Source organism: Mytilus galloprovincialis, chromosome 8 (assembly GCF_965363235.1).
Source record: "Mytilus galloprovincialis chromosome 8, xbMytGall1.hap1.1, whole genome shotgun sequence".
Classification (NCBI taxonomy): domain Eukaryota; kingdom Metazoa; phylum Mollusca; class Bivalvia; order Mytilida; family Mytilidae; genus Mytilus; species Mytilus galloprovincialis.
The window spans coordinates 48,879,675-48,892,603 of NC_134845.1; the positions used below are offsets into that span (position 1 = coordinate 48,879,675).

The 12,929-nt window shown below is 33.0% G+C and overlaps 1 long non-coding RNA gene across 1 annotated transcript; it reads left to right on the top strand.

Annotated features, from left to right (window-relative positions):
• Positions 1-431: 431 nt before the first annotated feature.
• On the top strand, positions 432-4,631 carry LOC143043335 (uncharacterized). Its single transcript, XR_012968319.1, has 3 exons — positions 432-511; positions 1,016-1,105; positions 4,235-4,631. It is a non-coding gene; the product is annotated as an uncharacterized LOC143043335 (long non-coding RNA).
• Positions 4,632-12,929: the final 8,298 nt, after the last annotated feature.

Genomic DNA, 12,929 nt, shown 5'->3' on the forward strand with positions numbered 1-12,929 from the left:
AAGGCAAGTAACTATATGGGCATATATATATGTGTGTTATAAAGAACAGTTCGTTCACGCATCCGAAGATCTATAATTTATTGAGTATATCTATAACATGCTTAACTATATTTTTTTGGTAGAAAGGTGTTTAACTTTTTTTTATTGTGCCATTCAAATAAGATTTTTTGGGAAGTGCTGTTTTTTTTTTATTCCGATGGGATATCAAATATAAAAACCTATGCCTACCTCTATTTAAGTTTTAGTGAATGTATTCGGTCAAATTAAGGATTCCATTCTTACCTGCTTTCAGAATGACAATGAAGGACATGAAGAACATTCAAACAATAATGAATAATGTAACAGATTTAAATGCAACAATATCAATAACTAAAGATTGTTATCTTAGTGAGTTTTCGTATATCAAATTTATAGATGCAATCATATGTAATAAAAACTGGTATATATTTAAGAATGAAACGTTTGGGTCTTGTTAAAACAGAAAAGACTGTATACTAGCTGTATATTATTGGTGAGTTTTTGTTTTACTTGGACTCGTACTTTAAAAGATATTAAAAAGTACAAATAAATTTGGAAATTTTAAAGGTGCGTCTTTGTCGCTGAAATAAAAGCATCTGAAAAATTTGAAATTTTTGATGGAAAAAAAAAGTTTCATCTGATTTTTTATTTCTAAATGTATTGAAAAATAAAGATAAATTGTAAGGAAAAAAATATCTTTCGCTTAAGAAGAACATGAAAATAATATATCGTAAATGTATTTGAGACTTAAGTTCTTAATATTTTGACACATACATGTAGTTAAAGGTGTTAATGGCATAAACCATGGAAAATATGAAGAACTATAACGTTATATATTAAAAGTACTCGAGGTTTACTCTCTTCACATTTTGACAAATATATGAGTTAAAGTTATAGTCTAGGATTAAGATGAAATATGGAAAAATATTATACTGTTTTTTTCAGTGCTTTCACACATTTTCTTATGTAATGAAAACAATCATATTTTAATTTTCAGATTTTGTTCCAAAGGAGAATATACCAACAAAAATGCCATCGCTAAATTGTATTTGTATCATGTTGTTTAAAATACTTCTCCAAATCAACGGTAAGTTTGAAAAGTTACAAGTGCTGTTGGAATCTGTTCAACAATGCTTCATGCAATATATCAACATGATGAAACATGTGAGGTTGTGATACACTATTTAGGAGATAGACGAAGGTTAATGAAGACAATTCCGCCAAAATCACTAGTACTGGTTTTTTTCAACATTTTACATACATACATTTTAAGGTTTTAAGTGACATAGACTGGTGTATGTCTGCTAACAAATATAAAAAAAAGAAGATGAAGTATGATTGCCAATGAAACAACTCTCCATCAAAGATCAAATGACATTAACATTAACAAATATAGGTCACTGTACGACCTTAAATAATGAGCTAAACACATACCCATGTTTTTATTAGTTCTTGTGGGCTAGAACTAGCTGGTTTTTTTTTTATTTTCGTAATAGTTAATAAGCTTTAAGTGTGTCATGCAATCTTAACAGAAATTTGAAAGACAAAAATTAGGCCGTTAGTTGTCTCATTGAATTGTTTTACCTTTGTCATTTCGGGACCTTTTATAGCTGACAATGCGGTATGGGTTTTACTCATTGTAATAAGTCGTACGGTTCCCTATAGTTGTTAAATCATGTGTCATCTTGCAACTGGTGGAGGTTGTCTCATTGGTAATCATACCTCATCTTCCTACTTTTATATTTAACAAATATGGTAAAATAAAACCTCATATCGAATAAATAGCGAAGCACTAATGTCTTCTCAATATGATTATATTTAAACTCAATAAAAAAAAAAACAACCAAAGACATAATCCTATTGTTTGTATTTGGAAATTAATGTCACGATCTTGAGTATATGAATTTTTTCAATATTGCATTTCACAACTTTTAGATGTCACTTATATGAAAAGTTCTATTACTCAATAGTTTAATAATGCTCCATAACGCGTTTATTAATCTTCTAAGCAATTTATAAACGCGAATCTCAGTAAATTAATAAAATAATCTATTGCTTGAATTTGGAGCTTGCTGTAGATAAAGTAGTTAATGGTTATATTACATTACTCACTGGATTGATTTTCTACTCAATGCTTAAGTCGATATAGTATGTCCTTCTCTAGGTAAATACCCTTTTCCTCATGTAAGTTCATTGTATTGGATATGCTTGGATCGTTCCGACATGTCCACGCCTAAGTAGATAAAAATAAGAAGATGTAGTATGAGTGCCAATGAGACTCTTCACCCAAGTCACAATGTGTAAAAGTAAACCATTAAAGGTAAAAACACGGACTACAACACGGAACCTTGGCTCACACCGAACAACAAGCTATAAAGGGCCCACACAATTACCAGTGGAAAACAATTAAAACAGGAAAACCAACGGTCTAATATGAAAAGAGAAACGAGAAACACTTATGAATCACATAAAAAAACCTACAAGCATTGAACGACAGGTTCCTGACTTAGGACATGTGCAAACTAATACAGAGACTGTTTTCATCACATAAGTACATTGTATAGAATCCACAACGATATACATGTGTTAAGATTGGTCCAACGTGTCCGCCCGTAGAAAGAGACTTTTTGCCTCACGTAAGTTCCCTGTGTAGAATCCCAACTGGTATGCGTATGTTGTAATTGGTTCATAGATATAAGAATATGAGGTATGAGTGCCAATGAGACAACTCTGCATCCAAGACACAATTTATAAAAGTAAACCATTATAGGTCAAAGCACGGTCTTCAACAGAAAGCCTTGGCTCATGCCGAACAGCAAGCTTTAAAGGGCTCAAAAAAGTTACTAGTGTAAAACCATTCAAACGGGAAAACCAACGGTCTAATCTATATATAAAAAACGAGAAACGAGTAACACTTATGAACCTGATCAACAAACGACAACTACTGAACATCATATTCCTGACTTGGGACAGGTGCAAGCAATTGAGGAGGCATGTCTGCCCCTTGGTAAAGACTGTTTTCAGCATGTTTATCCACTGTGAGTAATCCAAACCGGTATGCGTATATTTTGATCGGTCTAACATGTCCGCCCCTAGGTAAAACGTATCATCACGTACACGTATATTCATAATATCAAAATTTCAATGATGCGCTCCTAGGTAAATATGTTACGATGATGATGTTGGATCGACCCAACACATCCAAACCAAGGTTAACATATGTTGGATTGATCCGAAAATGCCTAGATATACCGAGATATTCTCTATACATTGTTGTAAATCTGGATAAAAATGAAAAATAGCAAGGATTTCTCTTTAATGTGGTATATATAGATAAGAAGATGTGGTATGAGTGCCAATGAGACAAATCTCCATCCAAGTCACAATGTATAAAAAGATAACAATTATAGGTCAAAGTACGACCTTCAACACGGAGCCGCGGCTCACACCAAAATGCAAGCTACAAAAGGCCCAATGACTAATGTAAAACAATTTAAACAGGCAAACCAACGGTCTAATCTTATCACACTGACAAACAAAACACACTGTACAATAAGCTCCTATATTCTTATATAGGCTCATACAAGCTGCAACAAACATGTCAACTAGTCCTTGTGAAAATTAAGGTAGACTTCTAGTTCGAAGAATAACTTTGCGACTTGAAATAAAGGAATTATTTATAAACATTGTAAATTTTATATGATAATATGCTTGGTATTTGTCTTAGGACCAACCACTTGTGAGGATACTGGTGAATTAAATCTTAAATGAAAGTCTTAAATAACGCAGCCCTAAAAGCACTTCTTTATTTGTGTCAACCTTTTTCAAAAATATCTTATTCCAAGCGATAACTGTAAACCAACTGTGTTTCGCGTTAAGCTTTTTTTAGTAAACTTCCCGGCGATTTTGTTTTAGATTTTCAAAATTATTCGATGTATTTAATAAGAAAAGATTCATGTTTTATACGTTTTCTTGACGATTTATGTTCACGTTGTTTCTCTACTCGCGAAGGTTGCAAAAAAAAAAAATCGTTCGCAAAAGTTGTCTTCAAAACGCATTTACAGGTTTATAGTCAGATTTGCTTCACTTAATATAGTTCTACCAAAATGAATAGTTTAACTTGCATATTATAAACAAGATACAAATATCAATCAACATTCAATACTCTAATGCGTTACTGTTCCATTATTAAAGTGTTGAAGATCTGAATTTTTAGGTTTGCCTTTAGAATTTACAGTTACACATCCAGACGATAAATTACTATCGACAGAAGGAGTATCACTTTCACACGTCAATTTCTTACAGTTTGAGGCTAGAGGTTACAGGGATGTGACCTTGAGATTTCATGACGCTCAGTTCGTAGTTAATATTGGAGGATGGGGTAATACAATATCAGCGCTGTACATAGAAGAACATAGATACTTATATCATGGAACACTACTCAATTCCGAGTATAAACCGTTTTGGATATCTTGGAATTCTTTTCAGGTGTACGTGGGTGTGGGGAGTATACAAGGCAGTGGGGTAATTTTCCATGAACAGCCACAATGTCCTATTAAAGTAATCGATTCTACCTTTGGTTCAGATTACGGAGAGACTATAGATTACAGGGTAAATCAGCAGGTTAGTACTCTTTTGTTAAATTGTTAAAATTATTTAGATGCAATTAAAAATGTATCTACCAAGAAAAAAACTACTAGTAATTGAAAATTAACAAATCCTTGCAATATAAACTAACAGATTCCTAAAACTGATTCACAACTACTTAAAAAACCAACGATAATTACTATCATATTTATATCTTGAATTCGATAAACTTTATATTTCTTCAAAATATATATACTGTAAAATATTTATTGTTTACTTTTGGTAATGTTCAATATTTTTTATATGAACATATTTCTCGATATTGCATGCCTAACATAACAGGAAATGGTTATCAATTCACAAAAATACACGCACAGGAAAACCTAAGAGAAAATAAATAGCGCTTTGATAAATGAATGTTAAATAGCCATCTCAAAGTTATATCAATACCTTCATCATAAAGGAAATCTCTACCTCACTGCAAGTTTATAATATAACACTTTCTGGTTACAGATATGATTCGTGTTAATGGCAGGTTTTGTGGACAAGATAAATCATGCGACATCGTGAGCATTATATTATTGGTTGAGAGTAGGAGCAGGATAGAATGTGCTATCGTTTGTAAGATAACATCAGGATGTACTTTTTTTGTCTTCAATATTAATTTACATCAATGCAAAATATTTGAAAATGGCGTAGGGTCAGATATTGTAGTCTCAGAAAAGGTATATTGGGAATGTTCATCTACGATGTGATGATTTGAAAAACTACACCTTTTGTATGTGGTGTTATTGTATATGGTGTCGTTTTATGTTGGATGATGGGAAAACGAGGTAAAACATATAATTCAATGAAAATTTGGTTTATTTCACAAAGTGTAGATATAATATGTATTTGATTTAATATTAAAAATTGCAATGATATACAAATTTTATTTTTGTGCTTGAGTCGAGTGATAAATTAGTTTAAAGATTAATGTTAGATTTCAATGTTTGTTTTGTCATATCGGGGTAATTGTGTTGATTGCAGATTTTTTGATGAGTGTGTAAAATTTTCCCAATTTTGCTAGGCATATCTTGGAGACTTTTCTTTTTTTCTTGGAGGCTGTGAAAGATCTTAACTCAAGATATATTCTTTTTGTTAGTCTTTTTTTGCGTTGTTAAGTTTTCAGTCTTCGTTGATAGGAAGTGAGACAATATATGTTGTAAAAATTCCAGAATACTAAAGCTGTTTTGTATACGAAATGCACGTCTGTTGGAAATACAAAGGTTTTATCCTGGTATCTATGATGATTTTATTCAGAAGATGTGAGAAAAATTTTGTTTCATTATTGTGTATTTGAATAAATATATTTCATTTTCGACTTATTAGTGTGAATGTCTCTTCGGTATCTTTTGCCCCTCTTTGATCAGAGATATCTAGTACAAAATAAAATATCAAAACTGCTGTACTCCAAAGAAAATACAAAACGGAAACTCCTTTAAAAAATGTCAAAATAAAAAGCTAAAACACATCAAACGAATGGAAAACAACTGTCATATTCCTGACTTGGTACAGGTATTTCCATATGTAGAAAATGTTGAATAAAACTTGATTAATAGCTCGCTAAACTTCTGACGTGCAAGAATGTTATTGTTTAGATAACAAATTATTGATGTTATGTTATATTAAAAGCAAGAACTATAATTACTATATACTAATAACATTGGAAATGGTAACGAGGAATGTGTAGAATTGACCGGAACAAGAAGCAGAATACAGCCTTAGGCAACCAATGGCTATTAACCACATGGAGAAATTACCCACACCCGGAGGTGGGATTCAGCTGACCCTTAACAAAATGAATATAAGTTCAGCGATAAGTAAACTCCGAAACACATGAATGAATAAAAAAAAAACAAAAAAAAAAACAAGAAGCCAGAGGTTCCTGTCTTAGGACATGTAGGACAGACACAGTGTTAAACATGTCCGAGTCCAAATTTTGAACTATAGTGTCCACTTACAGCAATAGGCACAGTAAAACCCAGTTTAATTCAAAGAAGCTGAGTCCAACCTTTGAACTTAAGCGTCAAGTAACTAAAGGTATCTTGGTCAAGTGCTTTGTGTCTTTTGCCTTTATGTGCCCGTGTTAATCTGGACAAAGAAATACCATTCTTTTGTCCGATCTTGTCAGTGTTCTCACATGTGAAAGTCTTACCAGATAATATCAAAATTATATCAGCAGTTCAAAAATGATTGTCGATCAAGTATTTGTCAAAGACTTACGTCCCTTGAAAACATTAATTATATTGAAAAAAACAGTGTAAGCGCCATCACGTGTATCCTTTGATATCTTTCGCCTCTCTTTGATATAAGCAATGTCTTGGACAAGTTCGAAATTCAGGTGCGTCAATTATAGTTCAAAGAGTAACACCCCCTGAAAGTATCAATTTTACCTACTCATGTACAATTCCTTTAATATATTTTGATAAAAATTAGTTCAAAGGCTTATATCAGCAATGTCTTGGACATATTCGAATATTAGTGTCGATCAACCATTTTCAAAAAGTTACGTCTTTTGGAAATATTAATTTTAAGGTAAATTACAATGCAAGTACTCACAAGACTACATTTCTTTAAGAAATTGTAAAAGGTTTGGACATGTATAATGTGTAAAACGTAGGGAACATTGGAACTCTGTTCTATTAATGGTAGATGTTTTTGTGCTTTGTTGCGCTCTGATGAGGTAAGCCCTTTGCAACTTATTTTTACGGTTTGTATAGTTGTTATAACACCGTCCCCGTTCAATAGGACGATTGTGCGTTTATAAAAATGTAAAATCTGGCCACTTTCCTTATGCCCCGTACCAAAGTCAGGAGTCTGTATGTATCCCAATGGTTGTCGTTAATTGCGTCATGCAATATTAGATTTTGGTTTATTATTTTAAAAACAAATCAGTTCTATGGTTTCGTCGTTTGAATTGTCTTACAATTTTTCTTGCAAGCACCTTAAGGTTTTTCTCATGCGTCGCACCTCCAAAAATTCCACATCAGAAATAATATCACTTATTAGGTAAGTAATTTATTTATTTATATAGCTAAAGAAATGTTTTTTTTTTTATCTTAAGACAAAGATGAATTCAGAAAGAAATAAGTCCAATTTATATTTAAGTTTTTAAAGGTATTGTTTTACTGATAACATCTTACATTTAACCTGCAAAATTGAAGTAACAAAAAATGACAAAACAAAGTAATTTGTGTATAGTATAACAGTTCTTAGGATACAAAAATACAGAAGTATTCTTAATAATAAAAATATTGTCATTGAGTCAGGTCAAGCACAAGTTTGTTTTGATCATATGTAAGCAAGCACTTTTTGGAAGTTCATTATCATTTATTGTTCATTGTCCAGGACAAACTTGTAAAAGTCTGTACTAATTATCGTAGGCTCACAAATGAGTACCTGGAGTTTCTGAAAAGAACCAGAACATTAGACAGTCTAAAGGACATAGTAGAAGACGCATGTAATCTATCATTAGATATTCGTCTGTCCAAAGTGGACCTGACCATGGAAACCTTACACGAGCATCGCCTAGCCATCACAAAGGGCTAAATACACGAAAACGAAGACATCTAAGAGTAAGAAAACACCACACGGCGGAAGCTCTTATGTCTCGAATATGTCAAGCCTAGCACGGAGGAAGTGTGCCAAAGTAGAGGCTGCTAAGTCTAAAATTACCTTTGCCGAAAAAAGATGCCTTGATCCTTGATTAGGAAGCATTATTAGAGGAACACGCTCTGTTCAAACAAACTGAAATCAAAGCCGAAATGGAGCAACAAGTCATTCAAGCAGAAGAACCCGTCCGCGCAGGAAGCCGCTCAAAAAAAGCTCAAACAGAACAGGAAGTAATACGCAGGAAAGCTCAAGCGCTTGAAAAGACGGAAAAAAGCTGAACTAAAGGCCAATTGGAACCTTCTCGAAGCACAGAGAGAAGCTGCAGCCGCAGAAGACGAGATTCGTATCCTAGAGTACGACGACAGCCAAGCGCTAGACGATCTCTCTGACGAGATGGAAGACCCGCTCCAACGTATGCAAGATTCGTCAATAACTGGAACCAACTGCCGTACAGGAAGTGACAGGCCTTCAAAAGAAAAAAAAAAACCAAAAGCCTGAACTAAGTCGCTAAGTCATTAACTGAACTTGCCATCATGAACACCTGCGGTCTTTGTTTTGTAATTATTTTATTTTTCAAGATGACACATGTGAAACTACATAATACAGTATTAGACACAAAGTATAAAAAAGTTAATTAACACTTGTAAGATCGATTAAATCATAATGGTATAATGAATATAAATATTACAATTGATTTTTTAAATTAAATGCTGCTTCTAACAATTGCCACTTCTGATCCATTTTTATTGTTTGTGTAGGGATTAAGAAACATACAGAGTAATTTTCTATTTCAATCAATACTTTAAATATTCTATCCCACCATATGTTGTGGGCAATATGCTCTTACATTTACATTTGTATATATAGTATTTAAGTAACAACACGATATTATTAACTGTTTTACTGTCGACAAAATCCTCAGACACATAAAATGACATCTTTTGCACTGAATGGCAAGAAGATGTCATAATTTATAATTCAATCTATAATGGAAAACCAGAAGTTTTGTGTTACATTACATTCCCATAAAATATGAAAAATATTTTCCCTTATTTCTGAACAAAATGTACATAGTTCAGTTTCTTTTAATTTACATTTAAATAAAAAGCAATTACATGGCAGAATCCTATGATCAATCCGAAATTGAAAATTTTGTACAAATGCATTTTTGGTTATAAGAAGGGCATGGAATAAATAACATTCCACTCTTCAATCTTCATATATAGGTCTAATTCCCATTTATTACGGGAAGATAAGGATAATACTTTATTATCCTGTAGAAATAAATTACAGAAAAATTTACAAGATTTGGTTCTTTTTTAACTTTATCTACTAATTTATTTTCAATATTATCTAGTTTAGAATTACCTTCTATCATACTTTTCCATCTATTTGGAATAGCACTTAAAATACCATAAACTACAAAATTAGTATTGATATTATACGTTTTTACAAATTCTTCATATGAGAATAATGTATTATTATCTGACACCAGATCATCGATAAAAAATATACAATTTTCAATATATCTACCCTTCAAAATCATCTTGCAATCCATTTTGATGTTTGGATTTAGCCATATGGACTGGGCCAGAATATCTGTATTGTTTTCAACTTTTGAAAAATTTACCAGGATATCATGCCAAAATGGATTGAATTTTTTGCTAAATAAAGCAATCCTTCTTTATTTAGATGTAAAATTGTGTCCCCCCAATTTTTTGTATATAACTATGTAGCAAAACTTTCCAAGGAGAGTAGTTTTGGTGGTCTAATAATTTATACAGCCAAGACATTTTTACACTATAACAAAAACAGTAAATATTAGGCATCTTAAGACCGCCATCACAGTGTTCGGACATAACCACTGTTCTTTTCCTTTCCATAAAAAATTGAAAAATATATTTTGAATCTCCTTCAAAACCCCATCTGGGGGGTTAGAAAGGACAGTCAGAACTTGAACCAAAATCGGAAGTGCTAAAGTTTTAATCACAACAACCCTCCCAGTATATGTTAGTTTTCTATAAGCCCAAGTATTAAGAAGTGACTTGATACTGTTTATCTTGGCTGTAAAATTACATAGAGTCTTATCCATTTTAGCAAGCTCAAACCATATACCTCATAGTCTGAACCTCCCAAAAAGGTTCCAAACAAGATTTTTTTAAGCAAAAGTTTTTCCATACTACCCTTTTTTGACCCAATCCATATGGCCACAGTTTTGTCAACATTACACCTAAGTCCAGCACATTCTGAAAATTTATGAAACAAATTTAAACATTGATTGAGAGACTTTTACTCACCATCCAGGACTATGGAAGAATCATTAGCGTATTGACTCAACAAAAATTCTGAGTCATTAATTGTTACACCAGCAACATCAGGGTAATTTTAATAGCTGCACTGAGTAATTCCAAAACTAAAATAAATAGATACGGAGACAGAGGATCCCCTTGACTAACCCCTCTTTTCAATGAAAAACAATCTGAAATATATCCGTTATTTAACACTGCGCTAGAACACCTGCGGTCTTTCCTACACATGCTAAGTCACCAGATCTGGGACCAATAACTGTTATAGGGAAACAGGGCATTTCAGAAAAGATCCCTGTTGCATACAAAAAATAAGGCGATATAGAAGAGATCCCTGTTTCACACCGAAAACAAGGCATTATAGAAGCGACCCCTGCTGCACACCTACAACAAATCACTCCTACATTGGAGATATCTAAATTTCTCCAACGTAAGGAACTGCTGTTCTCCCGATTAACAACTTGAACGACCGGGCATAATCCTTCCATACATGGAAAGCTAGCTTCAAAAACGTCACAGACGAGTTACAAGTTTCTGACTCTAAGCAGATTGACCTACTGATCAAGTGGCTAGGGCCAGAGTCTGCCAAACAGGCCATGAGTAAAATGGCACCAAATGACAACAATCAAACAAGAGGACTACAGAGACTATAGGAGAGACTGGACTTATTGGTGCTCCAGAAATGTTGGAGGCGTCTCTCGTCAACAAACTTGTCAATGTCCCAACATTGACGAACAAGGACAACTCACTCCTTTACGATTTGTCAGATATTATTTGAGAAATAGAATATCACAAAAAAATCCCAAGCTGGGATGTTTGCTAGCTTATTCCGACACTTCGTCCAGGATAATTCCAATTGTGGAAAAACTGCCACGAAAAGTGGATAAAAAGGGCTTCAAGATACAAGTCTAACTATGAAGTTGCCATTCCGCTTTTTACAGAATTCTCTGCCTTCATCGTGTTCATAAGGAAAAGTAAAAAAATAAAGAACGATCCTGGTTTCATCTTTGGGCCATAAGTCACACCAAATACAAAAGGTGCTGCACCAAGGACCAAACCTCATACGTACTCTAGAATCAACGTTCACAAGACAGCTGTTGAATAGCAACCTGGAGACAGCAGTCAGCAACAAGATCTGTGTATCTTATACATAAGACAAAGCATCCCTTGAACGAATAACGAATCCAGAACAACTTATCAACGCCTCAAGACCGGAAATATCGGTCAAGGACTAGAATCCAATCGTTGGTAAGGAAAATTACCAAAACTTAAATTCGAATGTGGGCATACGATACAGTAGAGATCCCTCGTTGATTTTTTTCTTAAACTTTTGATAGAAGGTCAATTTCAATGTGTACTTTTCAAATATGCAAAGAAAAAAGTACCTTCATGACTTTCTTTTTGAGATAATTTGGTTTGAAATTTGCATATTTGGAAGGAAATCCCTGAAATTTAATAAATTATGACTTTTAAAGAAAGTAAATATACTTTCGAACGAAAAGTCACAACTTAACCGGTTTTTTTGTAAAATATTCCCTTGATCCAGGGCATCAACATGCTGAAACAAGTTTAAGATTAAATCAAATCATCATGTTCCGGATTTAGATTGCTATATCCGAAATAGAGAAATTTACCATATTTTTGTGTCTATCGAAAGACTTTTGTGCTGAAAAAATTTGATCGTTGATTTTTTCCACAAATTTTGGAACAATACATGATGGATTGCAAAAGAAAAAAAATTGGGGTTTATGTGCTTGTTTTTTCAATAAAAGTCATATACCTTAATTTTTTACGACGTCTGTCAGTGTGGCGCTAAATTACTTTAAATTAAGTTTTAATCGCAACAACGTCGTGCAATCATTCCCGCCCTACACGAGTTCGCTGTAAAGTATATGCAGGTGTTTTTCAAAGCATTGATACTTATCACAAAAATTTATAAGATGGTTAATCATAAAATGGAATAACATTTGTGCTAAACATTTACGAAACGAAATTTGGACAGGAACCTTTTCATAATAAAAAAAAAAGACTACAAAAAAGGATTCTAGCAGATTGATTTGTCAGATGTACGGCTCAAAATAAAATCGGATAGAAGTATAAAGGTGCATCTCCGTCCGACATTTTGTTCTAAATTGCTTCATGTACTGTAAGAAGATAGACAACATTATTGACAAGACAAAATGTGAACCAACCATAAATCAAGTGAAGCGATGCCATAAATTGACAACAGTATAACCATCAACAATGAAAAAACCGATACCGTATCGTCAACTTTAAAAGGTCCCGACGTGCTTTGATTTTTTTTTTACATTCAAAAGATAATCATCTTACAAATTTAAATTATAAGCAGTACTTCTTGTTGTA